The sequence below is a fragment of the Macrobrachium rosenbergii genome, chromosome 43, assembly GCF_040412425.1.
Source record: "Macrobrachium rosenbergii isolate ZJJX-2024 chromosome 43, ASM4041242v1, whole genome shotgun sequence".
In the NCBI taxonomy this organism is placed as follows: domain Eukaryota; kingdom Metazoa; phylum Arthropoda; class Malacostraca; order Decapoda; family Palaemonidae; genus Macrobrachium; species Macrobrachium rosenbergii.
In genome coordinates, this window is record NC_089783.1 from 28545496 (window position 1) to 28568221 (window position 22726).

The 22726-nt window shown below is 34.6% G+C and overlaps 1 protein-coding gene across 1 annotated transcript in view; it reads right to left on the reverse strand.

Annotated features, from left to right (window-relative positions):
- Window positions 1-5864, reverse strand: part of LOC136828691 (uncharacterized) — a 295923-nt gene extending 290059 nt beyond the window's left edge. Inside the window, exons 1-2 of the mRNA XM_067086818.1 lie at window positions 5731-5864; window positions 2688-3174 (exon numbers count right to left, since the gene is read on the reverse strand). The gene's annotated coding sequence lies outside the window, so the exon portion shown is untranslated. The remainder of the gene's footprint in view (window positions 1-2687; window positions 3175-5730) is intronic.
- Between the last annotated feature and the right edge of the window lie 16862 nt (window positions 5865-22726).

Consider the following 22726-nt stretch of genomic DNA (forward strand, 5'->3'; position numbering starts at 1 on the left):
GCCCACAGGTGAGCTTTAAACAATATCTATTTTCCCTTCACCTTTCTACCTGGTACAACAATTATTCATCTCTACAATGAATTTCACCAGCAAGTACTCTCTAGTGATTCAGTGACCCTTGTCCTATGGTGTTGTCTATAATTCTTTTATAGATCTTTTCATCTTTGTTTCATTTTTATCTTTTTCGCTCGCCTATAAAATTTGGAAAGTTTGTCCCATTTTATCCGATACGTAAATTCAGAATAGAAAAATTTTCAATTGTGCAATTCCTTGAGAAAAGTATGCGTGTAATATTTTCTCTGTGCATAGGTAATTTTTTATCTACGCAGTAATCTTAATGTTATGGTCAAATAAGAATTTAAAAAAACAACTATTTTTACAGGGGAATAAAGGCTCTTCAAAAGGATCGCCTGTTTTTTTAATTTCTTATCTATTTTAACGAATCATTTCCTTTTTCATTATCATTATTAAGACTATGTCCCCTTAAATGCATTTCAAAAGCAGTTTTTTTTTCTCTCACTTTTTATAATTCCATCATTTAAAGATAAGTAAGAAAAATATTGAATCAATGAGGAACAAGCATAATGTTATTGTTCTTGTTAGATTAACCATTCTTATGTTGGCACGGGCTCTTAATCATAAGAAAACCCTTAGTAGCAGGGTTCTCCCAAACCCCAATTCCCCACCCAACCAGTTTTTTTCAGATTTGAGCAAAACAAAAAATGTTGAATGAAACTGAAAACTAAAAAAAGAAATATATATATATATATATATATATATATATATATATATATATATATGCATGTATATGTATATATATACATGTATGTATATAAATATTTATATACATACATACATACATACATATATATATATATATATATATATATATATATATATATATATATATATATATATATATACATACATATATTTCTCGAAGACATTCCCAGCATTATCAGAAGTTTGACTACCTGATAATTAATAGGGCGCCTCAGGGGATACCTGTGCGCTGTGAGTGTGTATGCGTGCGTGTGTGTGTGTGTGAGTATGTGTGTGTTCATGTGTATTTGTTTAGGGGGGTGCCTACTTTCAGGGGGGCCAGTTTGCGTGTGCTTTGCTTTAGGGATCAAAGGAAAGGATGAGACAGGAGGAAAACTTCCCACCTGAAAACTTTCTCTCTCTCTCTCTCTCTCTCTCTCTCTCTCTCTCTCTCTCTCTCTCTCTCTCTCTCTCTCTCTCATCCGATTATCCAGGCAGCCTCTCTGACTTCGTTCCTCTCAGGTCTTACTTTCCCTGAGGGTAGTGTTCCAACAGCTCCTGACAACATTAACTGGTTAGGCAACTCCAAATAGAATAGGCGATCACCACCTGTTTGTTCTCTCTCTCTCTCTCTCTCTCTCTCTCTCTCTCTCTCTCTCTCTCTCTCTCTCTCTCTCTCTGACGAAGAAGGACGAATAGGCACGTCCCTAAAACAAGTTTGATTATGTTGACCTGAACACAGAATTAGGTACCTAGTTGTTGATAGACTATGTGGGTCACAGTTGAGGTGGAGAGAGAGAGAGAGAGAGAAGACAGAAAAATCACTAGAAGTGAGTGATCATTGCTCCGTCAAAAATCTATACCATCAAAACAGGTTGAAATCATTCATAAAAGATTCATAGAGTTCTCTCTCTCTCTCTCTCTCTCTCTCTCTCTCTCTCTCTCTCTCTCTCTCTCTCTCTCTTTGCTGTTGATAAGATAGGCACAAAATTCCTGGTGCTTACCATTCCAACTTACCTAAAAAATTTCTCATCTAGAAACTATTGTAGAGTCAATTAAATATAACTCATTCTTGTGACATGATTTGAGCTTATACCAAGTGAAAAAAAAAATTATATATATACGTGTGTATACATCTTATATATGTATATATGTATGTATATATATATATATATATATATATATATATATATATATATATATATATATATATATATATATAGTATATTAAATTAAATCCCTCAAAGCTGAAATACTGAATTTATCAACCGGGATCCCTTCCCGTTCAGTGGTTTCAAATTTTCAAAGGAAAATAATATATTTAAAATTCAGTCTCGCACAATGTTCGAAACTTTTCCCAAATGAAAATAATGAAATTATTGACACTAATTAATCCTCGTGTAATGGTCTGGACGTCTTCAGAGTAAAGAAAAAAAGAATAAATTCTAAAACGTTAATTATGTTTGCACATATAACTTTCCCGAAATCATCTTTTCTCATCCATGAAAAAGAAAAAAAGTTATCATTTCAATTGACTTTCCCTTTTAACCTTTAATGGCAGAGAGAAGAATAAAAACACTAATCATATTAACAAACGGAGAAGATGATCTGCAAAGGTAGATAATGATGTCCTAGTCAATAAAAAATATGGATGAAATGTTAGATAAAGAACTGATAGAGGGAGACCAGAAGGATTTTTAATATCTAATAAACATGAAAAATTGTCCAAAATGTCCAACGGACATGATAATACAAAGAACATTGCTGATTTGCGGAGCTATTATTAGGACACATTTCCTCAGAGGAAGCTCTCTCTCTCTCTCTCTCTCTCTCTCTCTCTCTCTCTCTCTCTCTCTCTCTCTCTCTCTCTCTCTCTCTCTCTCGTTATTCATTTACCTGTCTATCCCTCTCAATGCATCACTTACCTGAAACTGGGAGTTGTGTGGAATCCAAAGTCAATAATTTAATTGCAGGCGACGTCTAGCTCCCGTGTCTAGCGGCAGTGAAGTCACCGACCCTCTTTGTGAAGTTCATCGTGCATGTTTGCTAAGAATCATCGTATTTTGGGATTTGCATCAGAATTAGCCTCCTTAATAGAGCTTATTACAGAATCTCGTTTCTCACGTAATGGTATCTAATTCGCTTAATTTTCTAAAACCATATATCACAGGGATGATTCATAATTTGGTAGTTTTATGCTGTAAGGCAAGTTTATGATTTTCCTTTTTTTTGCGGTATCGTTCTATCACTGGCGTCCTAGATACACATAATTTCAATAGGCAAACACGTGAAGTCTTTTCTTACGTTTTCTTTACATTTTTTCTGTTCGCCGTTTTCTATACGGGGAAGGGGTGACTATCGTCCTTTCCCATTTCTCTGTTCACCTCCCGTTCTCAACTTCACTTTTTAAAGCTGTAAAAGAAAAATGCGTCAGTATTCGCGACGAAATAAATGTGCAAAGATGAATAGCCAGTCCTAAAAATATCATATTCAGTTTTTTTTTTAATTGCATACAACACTGCAGGCTGAGTTTACCATTGACGTATGACAACGAAGACCAGACATAAATCAAGTGTGGTTGACGCCACACAGGGATGAGGCAAGATGTGAGTGCCCGCACCTGAGGCTTTGATGCAAGCAAGCATTAGGGGCGGGGGGAGAGAGAGAACCCGTGAGCTTGCGTGATGAATCATTGCCAGTGTCGTTTTTAAAGCAAAACGTTCCTAAAATAAACAGGCGTGACACATGACAAGCCAATGAGAGTGACTGGTTAGTTTGAGTTGGGAATTTAGCAAATTTCAGACGCGTTCCGAGATATATTTTGATGAACCAGGTTTCCACAATGGAACATGTGCATATATATATATATATATATATATATATATATATATATATATATATATATATATATATATGTGTGTGTGTGTGTGTGCGTGTGTGTGTGTGTGTATACTTACACATAAATACATACATGTATACACACACAACATATATATACATATGTATATATATATTATGCAGCAAATGTATTATCATTAATAATGAAGGGACTTTAACCGCTGGTTTACATAACAGCGAACATTGTCCTTAGATTTATCGAATCCACCACATACTGTAAAGTCACAGATTAAAGAAAGAATTTAAAATAACTCATTTTGACTCTATCTCTTTTCATTTGTAATCCATTAAGAGTCGGTTGGAAAATCACCCAAAAGTTCACTGTATCATGTATCCATGAACATATCACTCATCGATTCGAAACACAAAGTAACACCTCGAAGGTAATCTGTCCTAATTTCAGATGAATTGAACTTGCTTCCCCCGGACCGCCACTCCCCCTCCCCCGACACCCCGCAATTCCAGCCCTAGTTAGCCCCTCCGTTCAAGTGCGAACGAGTCGAGTCTTCCATTCCAATGCCGAAGGTCCGAATTGATACCTTATTCGACGGGTCGATTAGAAAATCCTTCGGCCCAGAGTCGAACAGTACTTCGAAGTGAACTCCCAATTCGTGACAGGGCTTCTCAATTTCATTCAAAGTTCGTCTCCTGCAAGAGGAGTTACCCTTCATAAAATCCTACGACATCTTATCCTGGATTATCCTAGATCATTCCTCAGCCCTTCGGAGGAAATGATCACCGAAGGGCGTGACTGAGTCAGGATGCTGCGAAGCCCGTGGTGATTGAAGACGTGAAACGTGGAAGAACGCAGAATTCCACTCAAGGGATCCGAAGATATTGGAATTACCGGGAATATGGGATTTTCGGGTGGGATTGAGTTTTCGAAGAAGGAAACGTACAGATTAATCGTAATGTTTTCATCTTACGCTTCCGAGCTCCTTGAATGCAAAGGCACTTCCTGTGTATTTTAATTTTGTCAATGGTTCGTGCGTGTGTAAGTATAAATTTATGTGTGTTTGTGTGTGTGTATGGGCATATGTATAAACCCGCTATAAATTAAACGGCTTGTATTTACTACACACTTATATAGTCCTTTTATGCATGCATATATATATATATATATATATATATATATATATATATATATATATGTATGTATATATATACAGTATATATATATATATATATATATATATATATATATATATATATATATATATATATATATATATATATATATATATATATATATATATATATATATATACACAAAATATCCTGAGTCTAGAAGTAAAGGAGGTAAGTCGTTAAAGATATTTTCCATTCAAGGCAAAATCTACTTTGCATACATTAACGCGAAAGGTTTTGCTTATCGACTCAAACGTGATTACCATTTTATTCCATGCTAGTTTTTTTATAAACATTAAATTGGATTTTTTTATTCAGGGGACGTCTGCGTAATAAATGCATGAATGTTTATTCGTGTCCATAGTGCAGATATTCACGTAATCATGATATATATATATATATATATATATATATATATATATATATATATATATATATATATATATATATATGTATATATATACACAAATATATGTATATATCAATATATAACATACATATACATATATGTAGATAGTGGATAGACACATATGTGTCAACGTGTATGCATATATACATACTGTATGTGTGTGTGTATTTGTACCATGAATGCTACAGACGAATAATGTAGATACATCCAATTTAATGGATGAATTTATATAGTCAAACATTATCACAAACTCATCGAATGATTAACGCAGCAATTAATTTCATGCTATCGCTGCACCCAGAACTGAACAAAAAAAAAATCATTCTGCAAATCAAAATGTTTTTTGATATAGAATTTATTGTAAGTAGTATCAACACCCGTTTTCTTTAAAGGGCAATGAATTATTTCGTTCAGCAGGTAACATTTGTTGTTTCGTAGAGAAATGAAACAATTAGTATGAATAAGTAAGTTGATTTTTGAAAAAAATGCTTTGACAACACGAGGGACAACGTCAGGGAGACGGGAGACCACACCCTTCACGTTCCACTATCCAGAAGTGACTGAGGGACCGATAGGAGAATCCCGACTGGAGAGTCCAACTAGGCTAAAGCTACTCCTCCCACTCCGCTGCCCCGCCACCCTCACACCCTCACGCAGACAGATAGACAGACAGACAGACCGACAGGCACTTCCCCTGCCATTTCCTATCCTTGTGGTGTCATCTCTCTCTCTCTCTCTCTCTCTCTCTCTCTCTCTCTCTCTCTCTGTCACACTACAATCGTAGATTTTGCTTCACGGGTTTGAAAACTGTTTACTCACTTTGTTGGTTTGGATAGGTACAGGTAGTATCAAAAAACATTCTCTCTCTCTCTCTCTCTCTCTCTCTCTCTCTCTCTCTCTCTCTCTCTCTCTCTCTCATTGTCCAAAATATCTAAGCAAAAAAAAGAAAAGAAAACTTAGTTATCGGTTGAAAAGGTGGAAAACTATTCTCTCATCGTAATCACGGCTTTGTGTATCCCTTCCCCTTCTCTGTTCTATATATGAATGCAGAAAATATTATCGCCATTTTAAATATATTGTATATCGATAAGTCAATACAAATTGAACAAAAATAGCTTGTTTTTTATTGGAGTTTTATTTCATTTGTATTAGTCTTGATTGGTAATCATTCCCTATTGAGTACGTCGTTGATGACTATACTTGTTGTGACTCCTCTTAATAGAAACCATTCAATCAATCTATATTCAGAAAAAAACGGTTGGTGGGGTCACGGACGGAGGTCACAGCAGTTAGGCATTGCCTTCAATAGAAATCAAGACTGCCTTCTTGATAGAGCTGTGTCTGTGAAGTAATATCCTCTCTCTCTCTCTCTCTCTCTCTCTCTCTCTCTCTCTCTCTCTCTCTCTCTCTCTCTACAGGTCCTATTTTGGTTACTTTTCCGTTGAGCTCAACGAGGAAACTTCTGCCCCATTTTTTGACAGTCTTGTAAAACTAGTCGCTCCAACTTTTCCCACTTTTGCTGTTCGGAAATTTATCATATTTCGATTGCCCACATCTGTCACTGTATGGCCAAGCTTTTGAATTCTGCTCTAAATCTGTTTTCCTTTATTCTTACAACTTTTTTTCTCTTCCTTCCCCTTCTTTTTTTCTTGGTTTATCCAGGTCTGTGCTAGTAGAAGCTTGCTCAGAACGCTGATGCTCTTGTAACAGTATATAGGCTGGGAAGTGACTGGTTTAATGGAATAGTTTCTCTGATAAGGATGTGTTATGGTTTCATGGGTGCTTATTGATTGTATGGATAGATTGTAGAGACTGCAGAATAAGAGAAGAGGTAAATTAGAGCAATTGAGACAAGGAAGGTGGCCGAAGCTTTGAAAGAGTTATGGGAAAGACGAGTGACTAATTAGCAGCAGCTAGAATGTATTTTGTTGAGCCAACTCCTCTTCTTGGAAGGGAAGTGTGGTTGATGAACATAAACAGAGGATAATGTGTAATATGCGTCAGGTGAATTGCAGTAGATATATAAATATATACACACATTCATACATACATAAATACATACATACCTGCATACTGACAGACAGACATATTCATGCATGTATGTTTTGTGTATAAAGTACATGAGAGCAATAAGAAATTATACATTAAATACTAAGATACATTAAATATGTGATCGCAGAATATCATCGGGTTGAGTATCAGAGGTTGGTATGGTTACGTAAAGAAGATGGGACTTGATAAGTTTGTTCATAAGAAGGATAATTTGAAAGTCATGGGTTGTTGGACAGTTACACTGTTGGAGTGAAGGGGCCATTTTATACCTGAAGCCCAGGAGAGCGTGCAAGATAAGACTAATGTGCAAGACCTTAAAGAAACCGTGAAACTATAATATTTCAAGCATATTTCAGTCGCCATTATGATCATGAAGGGTCATTTAAAAAGCGTCTATTTTTCAATATAATTTCCCTTGACATAACTAGTTCCTCGTTGGCAGAGTCGGTATAGTTCTCGGCTAGCACTTTGCTGGGCCCGAGTTCGATTCTCCGACCGGCCAATGAAGAATTGGAGGAATTTATTTATGGTGATAGAAATTCATTTCTCGGTATAATGTGGTTCGGATTCCACAATAAGCTGTGGGTCCCGTTGCTAGGTAACCAATTGGTTCTTAGCCACGTAAAAATAAGTCTAATCCTTCGGGCCAGCCCTAGGAGAGCTGTTAATTAGCTCAGTGGTCTGGTTAAGCTAAGGTATACTTACTTTGACATAACTGCACCTGGTCCACCTATATTCAAACTTTGCTAATCACGTCTGGGGAGTAAGGTTGTACCTTGGTCCTCCAAATATACCCCCACAACATGGGTAATTTGATTGTTTCTCTAAAAGTGTTGACCACGCAGGAGAGACTTGAGTTTAGGAACCAGGTCGTGTCACACAGTCCGAAATCATGTGAGTAATGGGCAGGATCCGACAATTCCTTAGCAAAGTGAAAGCCTCACCTGTGCTGATCAAGCAGCATCATTTTCCTGGAACAACAGCTGTATTACAGCACTCGAAGTGTCCTAGTTTTCTGCTGTGCTTCAGCACTCACTTAAAACCTGTAAGTTGCAGAAGTGCTTGAATAAGAGACTTTTGACTCACTTGGTCAAACGAAGCACTAAACTCAACCACCTGAACATGTCTGGACGGTTAGCCATTATTAGGTGAAAACATTCGGAACATTTAATGGACAGAGACAAATTATATGGTAGCTTTGGTACACGGTTCGTCTCTTTTGTTGCCTTTTACTGTTTCTGCAACATATTTTATAGATTGTTTCACTGTTTTCTTTTATTTTTTTCTCTTCTGGCTTCCTTTTCATTGAAGCCTAAGTAGGACCATGTATATAAAAGTATAATTCTAAATATGTAGGTGGAACATTGAACATAAAAATTTAACCCTGAACGCTGAAGTAGAAAGCTGAATATGTACGTAGATTATTGAAAGCAAAGCTGGAACCCTGAACACTGAAGTAAAATTATAAATATTAAAACTGAAGCCCGAAACCGAAAATTGAATTAGAACTCTAAATACGTAGGTAGAATATCAAACAAAAATTAGAGAACGCTTAACACAAACATGAAAGAAAAGATCGCTCAGCTCTTGCGTGGAGCATTAAACCCAAACAACTGAACATCCAAGTCAATATCAAGAGCTAAGAAATAAAAATCTCGAGCATGAAGACTAAACGCATTCTTTCTTTCTCCGTCGCAGTTCTGTATTCATACTTTCCATCTCCTGTTAAATTATTGCTCTTTCGTCCGTAACTGAAGTAAACCTGGAATGGAAAACAATTTCTTTTCTTTCGCTCATTTTATCGAGAAACGAAAATGACGATGTCAGTCCCGACAATGAATTTGTTTTTTATATCCGTCGCTGTCGCCTTTATGAAGGAGCCGTTCTTTACGCCTCTTTAGTCCTATTTGTTTGTTATCTTTCTAGTCACTGTTGCTGTTGACTTTCCAGTGTCAAGGCTTTTGTTTTGAGTTATCATGCCATTGCTTTTATTATTATAATTATTTATATCATTATTTAGGTTATTTTCCTTTTCAACATTTTTGTTATCTATTGTTATGAAGTCTTCTGCCAATGATGACCAGATGGAGGCTATTTCTGTTTTACGTTTTTCTAGTTATTCTTTCCACGGGTTCCAGGAGAATTCAGAGTCATTATTAATGACACCTACATTGAATCTTACAAAGTCTATTTGTCATAAAGCTCTGTGGTCCACTCCCCACGGCTAGAATTTAAATCCTTTCTTCTGTGAGCTCAATTTCAGCTTTTTACCGAAAGCTTTTTCCAGGATGCCTCATAGGTCGTCATCAGCTCTACCATAATCATTGCGGTGTTTTTTTAGTGTTGTGTTCATTTGCTTTCTCTGTTATCCTGACTTAATTCCTCCTTCTTAGTGAAACCTTTTAGAGGGTACATAGGGTGCAACCTGTGTAACTTAAGACTCTTTTTGAGCCGTAGAGGTTCACCAGAAATTTGTTTTATGAGAGTAGTAATTTTGATAAACAAGGTAAAAAACTAAATACATTAATTTATTCGTAAAAATAAATAAAAAAAAAAGTAAAATGAAAAATCCTTGTAATTTACCTTACTAAAACCAAAGATAAATAAAATCAAAATGACCACATTTCCGCCACAAATGCCTGCTCCAAAAATCCACATTGAAAACCTAAAACTCGATGAAAATTTGGAATTTTCACTTGAGACCATTTTTAGCCCGTGGAATCATTAGTGGCATGTTCTGAATCGATCTGCACCAATGAAAAGCAGTTCAGATTTTCGTCTTGCATTGTTAATCTTAGGTATATAGTTCTTAGTTCGTTTCAGATGAAGCGTGTAATAAATTGAATGGCGAGCTTGTTGATAGCCACAAGTCTCAACGCTGCAAGCTAATTCAAACTTCAGCCGCCGTCACTCCTGGTTTTTAACATTAGTTGCATTACTCTCTCAATAAAAACAAAGTTTCTCCATTTGTTTCTCACGCCGTTGGACTGTGGAACAATCTCCCTGAGGATGTCGCGCAATTGGAACTTCAAAAGTTCAAGTGAAGATGCAATGCATTACTGCCCTAATGCAATTCTCCTTGCATTTTAATACAATTTTATCAGTTCATTAATATGTTAATTTATTGTTTCTTTTTAAAAGTGATATCTCTTTCTGTATTTCCTTTTACCTTCTCTTTTTTTCTAATGAACGCCATATTCTTTAGAAGCCTGAATTTCAAGTCAGTGGCCCCTGTGGGCTTGTTCCATACGAAGAGGGTTCATCTTCTGAATAATAATTATAATGAAAATATTGATGAAACTGCGAGGTTATGCATACCAAGCTTAAGGCCTAGAAGATAATCTGTCACTTTTTGTATTTGCCTTCTGATTCAATCGTCGTTATTTTATCTTATCGTCATCCTCCAATTTTTAGCTTTCTTGTTTTAACTCAGCCTCCGTTCGCCTTTTCATCATCTCTCAGTTCAATCTTGCGAGTACAAATCAATGGTGATCCTCTAACTTTGCCATGTTCAGTATCTCTAAAGAAACTGTCTTTAGAGATTAGGTGATAGAAAGTCATTTCTCGGTATAATGTGGTCCCGTTGCTAGGTAACCAATTGGTTCTTAGCCACGTAAAGTAAGTCTAATCCTTCGGGCCAGCCCTAGGAGAGCTGTTAATCAGCTCAGTGGTCTGGTTAAACTAAGGTATACTTATTTACTTATTTATGTTCATCCCTGTATATTGGCGCCTCTGGTTATGTTATCCTGTTGATAATGAAGCAATTGAACCTCTCTCTTATTTGAGCACTTGTGTATTCTTAAGAGCTCAGATTACCTAAATATCATTCTGAAATGTCACAGCTCTAATTGCTAAGTCAATTAGAAACTATTCATTCATTCATTTATTTTTTACCTTATTTCATATTTTCGGTGATTTGTCAGTACCGTTTCGACCAAATGTATTAAATTTCAATTCTGACTGCCTGAAAAAGTCTTCCTCTTCTCATTTTGGTCTTGTAACACCTAGTAGTCCAATATCTCCCACGTTTATGCTGTGAAGATTAGGAATACAGCCCTGTTCAGCTCGTTTTTCATTTTTCATCACCCAGGTCCGTCGTTTACTTTTCTCTTGGGCTTCGCTCTTTTTCTCCGCTTTGCTATCCATTCCTTCGTGTTCGACTACTAGAGGGCAGTAGGTTTCCAGTTCCATCGGAATTTTCTTATAGAACATATTAACAGATATTTTGGTAAGGAAGCAGACTACCGAATTAACGTTAACATTTAGGGAATTATTTAAAGCATACAAGTAATCTTAGAATCCTTGGTGAAAAGTAATGCTGTATTAGTTACATTATCTTATCAATTATGAATTACAGTGGTGGATATTACTAAAAGAGAGAGAGAGAGAGAGAGAGAGAGAGAGAGAGAGAGAGAGAGAGAGAGAGAGAGAGAGAGAGAGAGGGCTGTAAGCATACCCTGTTTTTTAGCTAGGTAGACTAATGGAATATAGGATTTAAGCCAAAGAACCAAGCACTGGGACCCATGAGGTCATTCAGCTCTGAAAGGGAAACCGACAGTAAGAACGTTTGGAAGGTGTAACAGGAGGAAAGCCTCGCAGTAGCACTATGATGGAAGAAAGAGAATATGAACGGAGTTACAGTAAAAGGAATAAAAGAGGTTGCAGCTAGGGGCCGAAGGGATGTTGCAAAGAACCTTAAGTAATGCCTGCAGTGCACCACGTAAGGTGCGCTAACGGCACTATCCACCTACAGGATGTTTTTTTGCCCTAGGTGTTGTTGCTTCTCGAAATATTTTTAATTATCTCATCATCATCATTATCATAGCCTTCAAGCCGAGCGAAGCAAAGGACCTCTGTAAATTTCCGCCACGCATTTCTTTCTTCTCCTTTGTCTTCCAGAGATCTCCACTTATACCTAGCCTCCCTTCATGCAGGACAGGGTTTTCCAACGCTTCTGGTGTCCCACATGATCGCAGTCAAGGTCATATAGGAGTTCTTCCATTCCAATTTACTCATTTCCATTATAAATAATAAGCATAATTTGAAATTAGGAAATTGGAACGTAAGAACCCTGAATTGAATTGGAAAGTTAGAACTTATTATTTAGCCTCGAAATGGAAAGATAGAACCTATTATTTAGTCTCGAAATGGAAAGATAGAACTTATTATTTAGTCTCGAAATGGAAAGATAGAACTTATTATTTAGTCTCGAAATGGAAAGATAGAACTTATTATTTAGTCTCGAAATGGAAAGATGGAACTTATTATCTAGTCTCGAAATGGAAAGATAGAACTTATTATTTAGTCTCGAAATGGAAAGATAGAACTTATTATTTAGCCTCGAAATGGAAAGATAGAAATTATTTAGTCTCGAAATGGAAAGATAGAACTTATTATTTAGTCTCGAAATGGAAAGATAGAACTTATTATTTAGTCTCGAAATGGAAAGATAGACCTTATTATTTAGTCTCGAAATGGAAAAATAGAACATATTATGTAGACTTGAAATGGAAAGATAGAACTTTTTATTTAGTCTCGAAATGGAAAGATAGAACTTATTATTTACTCTCGAAATAGAAAGATAAAACTTATTATTTTGTCTCGAAATGAAAAGATAGAACTTATTATTTAGTCTCGAAATGGAAAGATAGAACTTATTATTTACTCTCGAAATAGAAAGATAAAACTTACTATTTTGTCTCGAAATGGAAAGATAGAACTTATTATCTGTCCCTGAATAAATTTCATGTGTAAATGTAAGAACTTATCATTTAGTCTTGGGTAAATTTCGTGAGTAAAGGCAAATTTCCTGAGTTAATGTAATAATTTACCATTTAGTTTTGAGTATATTTCATAAGTAAATTTAAGATCTTATCATTTAGTCCTGAGAAAATTTCATAAGTAAATGTAAGAACTTACCATTTAGTGTCAAGTAAATTTCATGAATAAATGTAAGACATTATCGTTTAGTTTTGAGTAAATTTCAAGAATAAATGTAAGAACTTTTCATTTAGTCTTGAGTAAATTTCATGAATAAATGTAAGAATTTATCATTTAGTCTTGAGTAAATTTCTTGGGTAAATGTAAACATCAATTGGAACTCGAGTGGTGGTCTAGAGACCTGTGAAATTACTGGCATGCTTGTCCCAAAATGTCTGAGTGATGCAACAACACTTCACTGATTTGAATCTATTGCTTTGTCACGGAGGATGAACGTACTTTCGGACATCTTACTTCCTCTAACAGTTTCTACTTGCTCATTTGTTATGTAACTTTTCTTCATTAAAGAGTGAACACCTAGAGGAAATCTGTCAAAAGAGGGGCATAAACATAATCTAGAAAAATTACAGATGACTACTTACTCTGGGCCAGCAAAGGACAAAACAGGCTTGAACAGTGTCCCAGGCCTAGAAAATGTTAAATGACTTGCCATTTCATGTTAACACACTACTAATTTTTAAATATTACTTGTAATAATGATAATGTCATGAGGTAAAAGCAGACATGAGGAACCAACATCACCTTGGGCTGTACAAAAAAAACTATGAGATGTGACATAGTTACGTTTTAACCAAGTCCTTCGCAAGTCTGTAGAAGTCGCTAGTAGTACGTTCCTGGAAAGTGCCTGTAATGTTCATTTATCTAGTGTCCTAGAGCCGACCACTGTTTCATTACATATAAGGTCGATGCATAAGTGTGCTGTAGATATTTTATTGCATCGTACTATTCATGATAACAAGGGAACATTATCTATAAGACCAGTTGAAAGAGGCTTAACTCCCACGATTCGCAGAGAGTACTAAACGTTTCTTAAACTTAAAATAGGAGTTTGGAGTGTGGTGCGAGCGGCTTTTGGTCACAGCAAAGACAAAATGAATCGTTGAGGAACACAAGAGTACCTAAATACCCTTCTTTATACCATTAAAGAACGCTGTCATTCATAGGACTTAGTAGCTAATTTTATTCACGAAATTTAGGCTGGCAAGTCCAGCATCGGGACACTTCCCACGGTCATAGCTTCAGACAATGATAAGTGGGAATTGGAGTGATTGGACAGCAGGATAAAGAGATCCAGAAAACAAATGAAATAAAGTACTATGTTCTAAAAGTAGAACGGGGAGAAAAGAAAACCTCACAGTTGCACTAAGAAGTAATAGTTTGAGAGGCTGGACAGCAAAAATGAAAAAAGGAAGCTAGAATGGAGGTAAAGTAAAAGGCTACAAAGTCGGTGCAGCTAGCGTCAGAAGGGATGTTGCAAACACCTTTTAATAATGCCCAAGGTTGATACAGGGAAGGACTCACTGGTGCAGACAAACTAATGAAATAAGTAACTCTTACAAACATAACTGCTTGTGATGCGAACATATCTTGGTCACATCATTCGGATCGTATAGATATTATTGTCCCTTTGCCAGACCAGCCACCGTCTGCGCAATTTCTATGAAATATATTTCATTCTTTTTTCTCTTTTTTTTTAATACAAGATATCAGAAAATTACGGCGAAAATCACTGAAGTAGTTACAGGCAATTTTGGTTTTTCCCACTCCAATAAAACTGTATCCTTCCCAAATTCCCTTACAATATCCCATCCCCTCACGCCCACACACTCATTTCAGCGCTCACCACGGGTGCAATAATGAAAATGCATCCTTTACAAAGAGAATACAACTCTAATGAAGACAGAGCAAAGTTCGCGTTTTCGCTTTAAATGTCAAGTTCAGCTCGACAAATCTAAGTTTCCTACTAACTTCAAGTTTCTGCAGTCACGGCTGTAATTGGAGAACTTCTTCACTGAATGATATTTCGGGTTTGTGCACTTTTTATGAAACGCACTCGCCACGGAAAGACAGGTCTTCGGCAACGCCATATTTCGGCTACTGTTGTTTAGGTTTGACGTTACATTTCAAAAAATGACTGATTGCCGATATCGAATGATAGTCTATGCAAATCCTCCGTCTGAGCATTCAGAGAAAGTTCTTTCCAAAAATACACCTTAAATGGTATCTAAATTTCGCTTTTGGTTGACTGCACAAAATTATTCACACCTGAACTTTACTTTCAAACAGAGCTAGATGAAGACATCAGATTACATCACTCCCTTCATTATAATTCAAAAATAAGTGACAAAGAAAAAAGGACTTGCCTTGGCAACACTGGAGATGACTATCATCACACTATCATAAAAGAAAGTATCCTTGATAAACTCTTGTGAAAATCTATCTGTCCCGAAGTAGAGAAAGGCACAGCAAGTCTCCGTCAGTCTCTAACTGTTTCAACAAAGTCTTAGTATTGTCCACAAGCTTCTAACTTTTCAAAGCACGCAGGTATAAAGGACACAGATATTACGCAATTGAATTTTACTATAAGTACTCCGTAAATATAGTAACAGATGTCAGTACCAAAATTATGAGGCAGCACAGAAAAAACTTTCAGCCATACACTTTTTAACTTGCCTTCAAGATTTGTATGATAGAAAAGTTACTACCTAATTAGCAAGGCGACAGAGGCAGGTATGCTTGACCAAAAAATGAAGCAATTCCTGCGAGAAGAGTGAATGAGAGCCAATGGCCTGTTGAAGAATGGCTGTACAAACGAGTATATTCGTATGCACTCAGGACTATCTAAGAAAGGTTGTTTTACATATCTGCTCGATGTGTAAAAGAAATCTGGACTGGCAGCGAGTGCGATTATGCAATTTCATGCCATGTCTGAAGGGTTGTTTATTAAATACTGTAAGCATGCGTCTGAAAAAAGTCTTGATTTGATAAACACTCGCTCAAGTATATCTGTGTTTTTTTAATGTGTGTTAATTGTACGATTATTTCTAAATAATTCATGAATGGAAATATGGGTATGTAGGAATAACGAATGCATCCAATTAATATTGACTGTCTAGTGAATGCAACATTTCAGGCTCAAAATCTATTATTTTATCTAGTGCAAGCACAAACCATTACCGAATTTCTCGCTGTTTGTGAATAAAAGATGAAGTTGTGACGGTATTTTGTCATTTACTTGTCATGTGTAGCATTCATTCGTGCAGAGAGAGGGGGGGGGCAGGGTGGGGACAGGGCAGGGGAGGAATTTAAATGATAAAAATAACTATGGGTAAGCTGTTCTTTCCTTTTCCCACTTTCCTTCTTGCTTTCCTTAACTTCTCATCTGTCTGAATGTTTAGAAGAATGTGTAGTATATTTATTTATTTCCTTTTTCCACGAAACTATACAGCAGTCGCATCGGGTAAAATATTTAATGGGACTAATTAATGGCCTCTCATTTCAGCATGTAAATTTTCAAGGTGTGAACTGTCAGTTGCATGATTTTATAATTGTGTATCTCTCAGGTAATATTATCAAAGGAAGTGTTGATATTGCATGCAAGGTCAATGAAAACCCAAAATGAAATGAACACTTTATCATGTAGTTTAACTGATACTTAAGAATCATATAGATCACACATGACTGTCTGTACTATTTACACGCAGACATAGGCGACTGTCTTTAAGTAATGTTGAAAATTGAGAACTTCCGTAAATAGTTTGTCTGTGAAACCGTTTCAGAATCATTTTTAATAGAAATTTAGCTTTTTATAATATAATTGGTTACATTTTTCCCACACAATCTCCTTCAACAACATTTTCAATAGTATAAAATTACTTTCAAAGCATGTTAGTGTTATTTTGCGTTGTGATTGAAAGTAAATCTGTGGGTCACTGAAAATAGATACCGTTTAAAAAAAAATCAGTAACAACTGTAGTAATAACAAGTAAATCTTATAACAATGTTCGACCTAAATAACTACTGTATCACTTATAAAGTTATTTCGAAACGCAGGCAGCAAAAATAAGGCTCTTTTGTAGTCCCTTGATTACTTCCTATCTGCAGGTCACTTGAGAAAGTTTGTATATGTTGTACGTCATATTGACCCTGCTATTCATCTTGGAAATTCTAATTTCTTTTGCCGATAGATTATCGTTCTGTGCGATCGACTGTAATAAACATCAACACTGTGAGCGTTAGAGTAGACGTGTGGGCTGATGGATAAGCTAATGAGTAGAAGCTGATTTGTAGAAGAGATTATGAAGTTCAGTGCCCTGAAGATTGTCTGACGTAAGCTTTCTATGGCCATTGATCACTCTGTAATATTGCTCAGTTAACGGGAAATCAGTAATGTCTGTTAGACAGAGAGGTTTCGCTCTAAGGAGTCAGTACTATTTATATAGATGAGTTTAATGAGGAGGTTGAGGTTATGAGTTACTGAGGTGAGAAGATGAAGAAAGATGAAGGACTGGACACGCCAGAAAGTGTATGAACTTAGGGAGAGCATGAATAGGTTTGGGACGTTGTCCTTAAGAAGAGAACGTTATCTTTCCTTTGAGGGGTGTGTCCTCAGGAAGGGATCGGGGTGTCTGGGTCAGGGGCGAGTTCCTTTAGACAGCAGATATGCTTGCATATAGACAAGACGGGGCTAAGAACCAAATCAAATACTCGAATAATGAAGACCAGAAAAGTCAGCTTGTTTGTTGTGTTACAAAAGGAATATTAACGAAGACAGGGAAACATTTTTTAGAAATTGTTGGTCGTAATAACATAAACAACAACAGTCAAATGACAGCTAATTACCATGACAAATGAGACGAAAGAACAGATTCCTCCTCGATGGCGACGACTTCAATGAATATAAAAACTAACTTCATTTCCAGCGCTGACGTCGCTATTTTCGCTTCTTGATAACACGAGAGGGAAAGAAAAGAAAAATGGATTCCCATTCTCTGCCTATTTTGGTTGCGACCCAGAAGGCAATAATTTACCAGGAGATGTAAAGTGTGAATATTGAACGACGCAAAAGAAAGTGTTTTTGTCTTCTTTTCAAAACAGTTTTCCTTGTCTGTTCAGTGTTCTCTTCTTATGTTCTTTTGGGGTGGCTTTATATTCATCGGTTTTTACTTGACTGATTTATGAGATTTAGACTGTCAAGCCAAGAAGCACCGTGACACTTTCGGCCATTCACCGCTGAAGGCAGTGAAAAGAGGGAGTTGGAGTTGTTGGACAGCAAGATAAACAGATCCAGAAAATAAAGATGAAGTACAAGGATCTACAAAAGGATCTCGGAGAAGACCCCATAGTTGCACTAAGAAGTAATAGTTAGAGAAGTTGGGAAGTAAAAGGATAAGAAAGCGGGTGCAGCTAGTGGCCGAAGGGGCGCTAGAAACACCTTTAGCAGTGCCTGTTGTGTTCATCGGTGTTCTCCTCTTATTCTTTTTCCTTCAAGTTCGTCGCTGCCCGCGATTACGTTCAACGTTCCATTTTTCTGGTTTGATATGCCACAATTTTATATGCGTTGGTGTCTAGTATACATGTCCTTTTTCTATATCCTACTTTGATTGTTCATCACTGTTGTACGTTAACGTTCAATGCTCTTGGTGTGCTCTTAGTTTACAAATGTTTGTACTTTCAAATCGAAACAGTCGTTCTCGTGTTTGGTCATATCTGCCTTTTTTTATCGTAACGTTCTCTCTGTCTAATTATAGACAGAACTCGCATACACGTGTACACACATAAATTCACATACACACACACACTATGTATATATATACATATGTATATATATATATATATATGTATATGTATGTATATATATACATACATATACTTATATAGATTTTTGTCACATACAAGCGTGACATTTTTATATACTCACGGTTATTAAACCATAAACATCGTTTAATATCCAGTTCACTATAGTAATATCTTACACCGAATGGGAATTATACATGATAAGTGCTTAGTCCTCGGCATCGGCCCAAATACTGCCGCGAACGATGCACATATCGCTTATCTATACATATATACATATATATACATACACACACATATATATATATATATATATATATATATATATATATATATATATATATATATATATATATATATGTGTGTGTATATACACATATATATACTGTATATATATATATTTATATATATATATATGTGTGTCTATACATATATATACTGTATGTATATATATATATATATATATATATATATATATATATATATATATATATATATATATATATATATATTACTAAAGGACCTCATTCAAATTGGATGGTATCTAATGGAGTTTTTATTCAAAAAGTTACAAGCTTTCTTGGACAAACAGTCCACATTATCAAGTATCCGTACGGATACTTGATAATGTGGACTGTTTGTCCAAGAAAGCTTGTAACTTTTTGAATAAAAACTCCATTAGATACCATCCAGTTTGAATGAGGTCCTTTTAGTAATTCTACTAATGCACAGAACAATTGTGTATGTGATAAAGTTAATATATATATATATATATATATATATATATATATATATATATATATATATATATATATATATATATATATATATATATATATATATATATACATATATGCATGAAGCCTAGACTGCTGAGTAATGTAAAATGCGATTAACAAGACCAATTTTTTAATCTAGGTTATTTTCCTTCAAAATTATCTCCCGCCCTAATTGGAGTTCAATCAGCTTTTTTCCTTTGCATATTATCTGGTAGTGCTTTTTAAATGATATGCAGTTGATTACGATCCTCAGTAACGGCAGGTAATACCGTTCGTCATTTTTTCTAACTGATGTTTAGAAATTAAGCATTATGATGATTTTTAAAATGTGGTAATCTTTTGTGCTAGATACATTTTACCAAAATATATATCATTTTGTTTAACGTTTTGTCGAAAGACCTATAGTTCTTCAAAAGCATGCCGTAATGAAGTCATTTGTCTGATGTCTGAATTTTGAAAGTCCAGTGACAGCTACAGAGCAAAAAAGTTTTTGCTAGGAATATAATCTTTCTTAGCGATTTTCTCCCACAAATGACAAAATCAGAAAACGATGTATGTCACTTTCAGCCATTACAATACATACATACATATATATATATATATATATATATATATATATATATATATATATATATATATATATATATATATATATATATATATATATATATATATATATATATATATATATATATATATATATATATATATATATATATATATATATATATATATATATATATATATATATATATATATATATATATATAGATTAATCTTTATACAATCCTTCGTGATTTTTATCTAGGCCTAAACGGCATACGTTCAGATACATGATTTAGTACTTCCTAATTTTTTTTAAAGACTTTTTGATAAAGTATAGGAGAGAGGGTTTTGGCTGGACACCTTTCTCTTCATGATTAATCATTATGAATGGGACCATTAAATCATTGTTCCAGAGACTCGTAAGGCTGTTTCCAAGCATACGTTCGTGAACGTATACTGAAAATTGGGACTGATAAAACGAAAGATTTTGAACAGCTTAAAACAAGAGAGTCGAAGAGAAACAGTTGAAAATTAAAAAGGGATACGAAGATTTGCAGCTGTACCTTCTACAGTGTGCTGTTCAAGGCGGTTCTTTAAAAAGGACCACTTTTTTTTTTTTAATTCATTGACTGGACGGAAAGCAGCTCGTGACGCAAAATTATCTTGAAAGAAACAAAAATCTAAAATATTACGAAAAATTAATGAACAAAAATTCTTCTTGCATTCACATTCTCTACTTTTACCTGAATGACATGCAAACAGTCTAATGTGGGTAAATAAAAAAAAAAAATCTAAGCGATTGGTAAATAATAAAGATGGCTTTCTTTCGCCTCATCAGGTAAACAATATAAGCCTTTAAAGCAATTACTCACGAAATGACTGATGTAAAAGATAAGGCATTGGCTACAGTTTCTGTTATGCCCTGGGTATAGTCAAGGGTAAAAAATTTCAGTTAATACATTGGGCAACGAAGCTGAACGAAGGTTTTGTCTAAATAAAAGTTTCTTTTTCAGGTAGTTGTCTATTCGCAAAATATTTCAGAAACCAGAAGCTTCTTATGGGCCAAGTATCAGCTGACTAGATTTTGAGATTGGTTTAGACAGATCCCGGATAAGGTTTGAAGTTTTTCTTTCAATAAAAATATATAAAAAAAAAGACAAAAGTTACCTACGGAAATCAGTTAGATTTTGTGGACGACCATGTCCTGTAAAAACAAAAGAACTGGTTCTATTCTGAGAAGATTCTGAATTGGAATGCGAATTCCAAAATAGTTTCTTGGTTCCAGATATGCGCGCTTCGTGTGGTTTCAAAGTGATAACTGAAATGAGGAATAATCATCAACTTCCATTAAATATATATATATATATATATATATATATATATATATATATATATATATATATATGTGTGTGTGTGTGTGTGTGTGTGTGTGTGTGTGTGTGTGCATTATTTATATATATATATATATATATATATATATATATATATATATATATATATATATATATATATATATATATATTCTCAATGGAAATTGATATTACTCTTCACTTTATTCGTCTCTTTGAAACCACATTAAACCAGCATATCTAGGTCCAGGAACTATTTTGGAATTCACATTCAATTCAGAATCTTCCCAGAATAGAATCACTATATATATATATATATATATATATATATATATATATATATATATATATATATATATATATATATATATATATATATATATATATATATATATATATATATATATATATATATATATATGTATATATATATATATATATATATATATATATATATATATATATATATATAAATATATATATATGCGTGTGTGTATATATATATACATATACAGTATATATATACATATATATATATATATATATATATATATATATATATATATGTATGTATGTATATATGTATATGTATATAAATTTCTGACTCACATCAGGATCGAACCCAGGTCTTTCAATTGAAAGGTAAGGCCTAGTGGGCAGCGCCCTTGCCTTTCAATTGAAAGACCTGGGTTCTATCCTGATGTGAGTCAGAAATTTATTTCTGTTCCGCACGTGATTGTGTGTTGATTATTTCTATGTATGTATGTATATATATATATATATATATATATATATATATATATATATATATATATATATATATATATCAATTATCAAAGTTAATTAAGGGCAGGCATGAATAAGTTCACATCAAGCTCTAAGTTTATTTTGCTTCTCTCCGAGCACCAGCCTGCACAAATTTCGTTCGTATTTACAAATGTCGATTCAGTCTCTTAGGAATTCAAAAATTTTCAGTTTTTTTTTTTTTTTTTTGCCTAAAGCTTTACAGCTAAAATCCTGCAAAAAGTTTATTCGTATTTCTAAATTTTTAGTTTATATAAAGCTATACGCATAAAATCCTGTAAAAATTTCATTCGTGTCTGCAAAATCCGATCCAACCTCTGAGGAATTAAAAGATATTAAGGTAATTTTTATTATCGAAAGCTCTACGACCAAGATCAATGTCGGGAATTTTTTAAAAATCGTAAAAATAGTTTCTGCGTGAG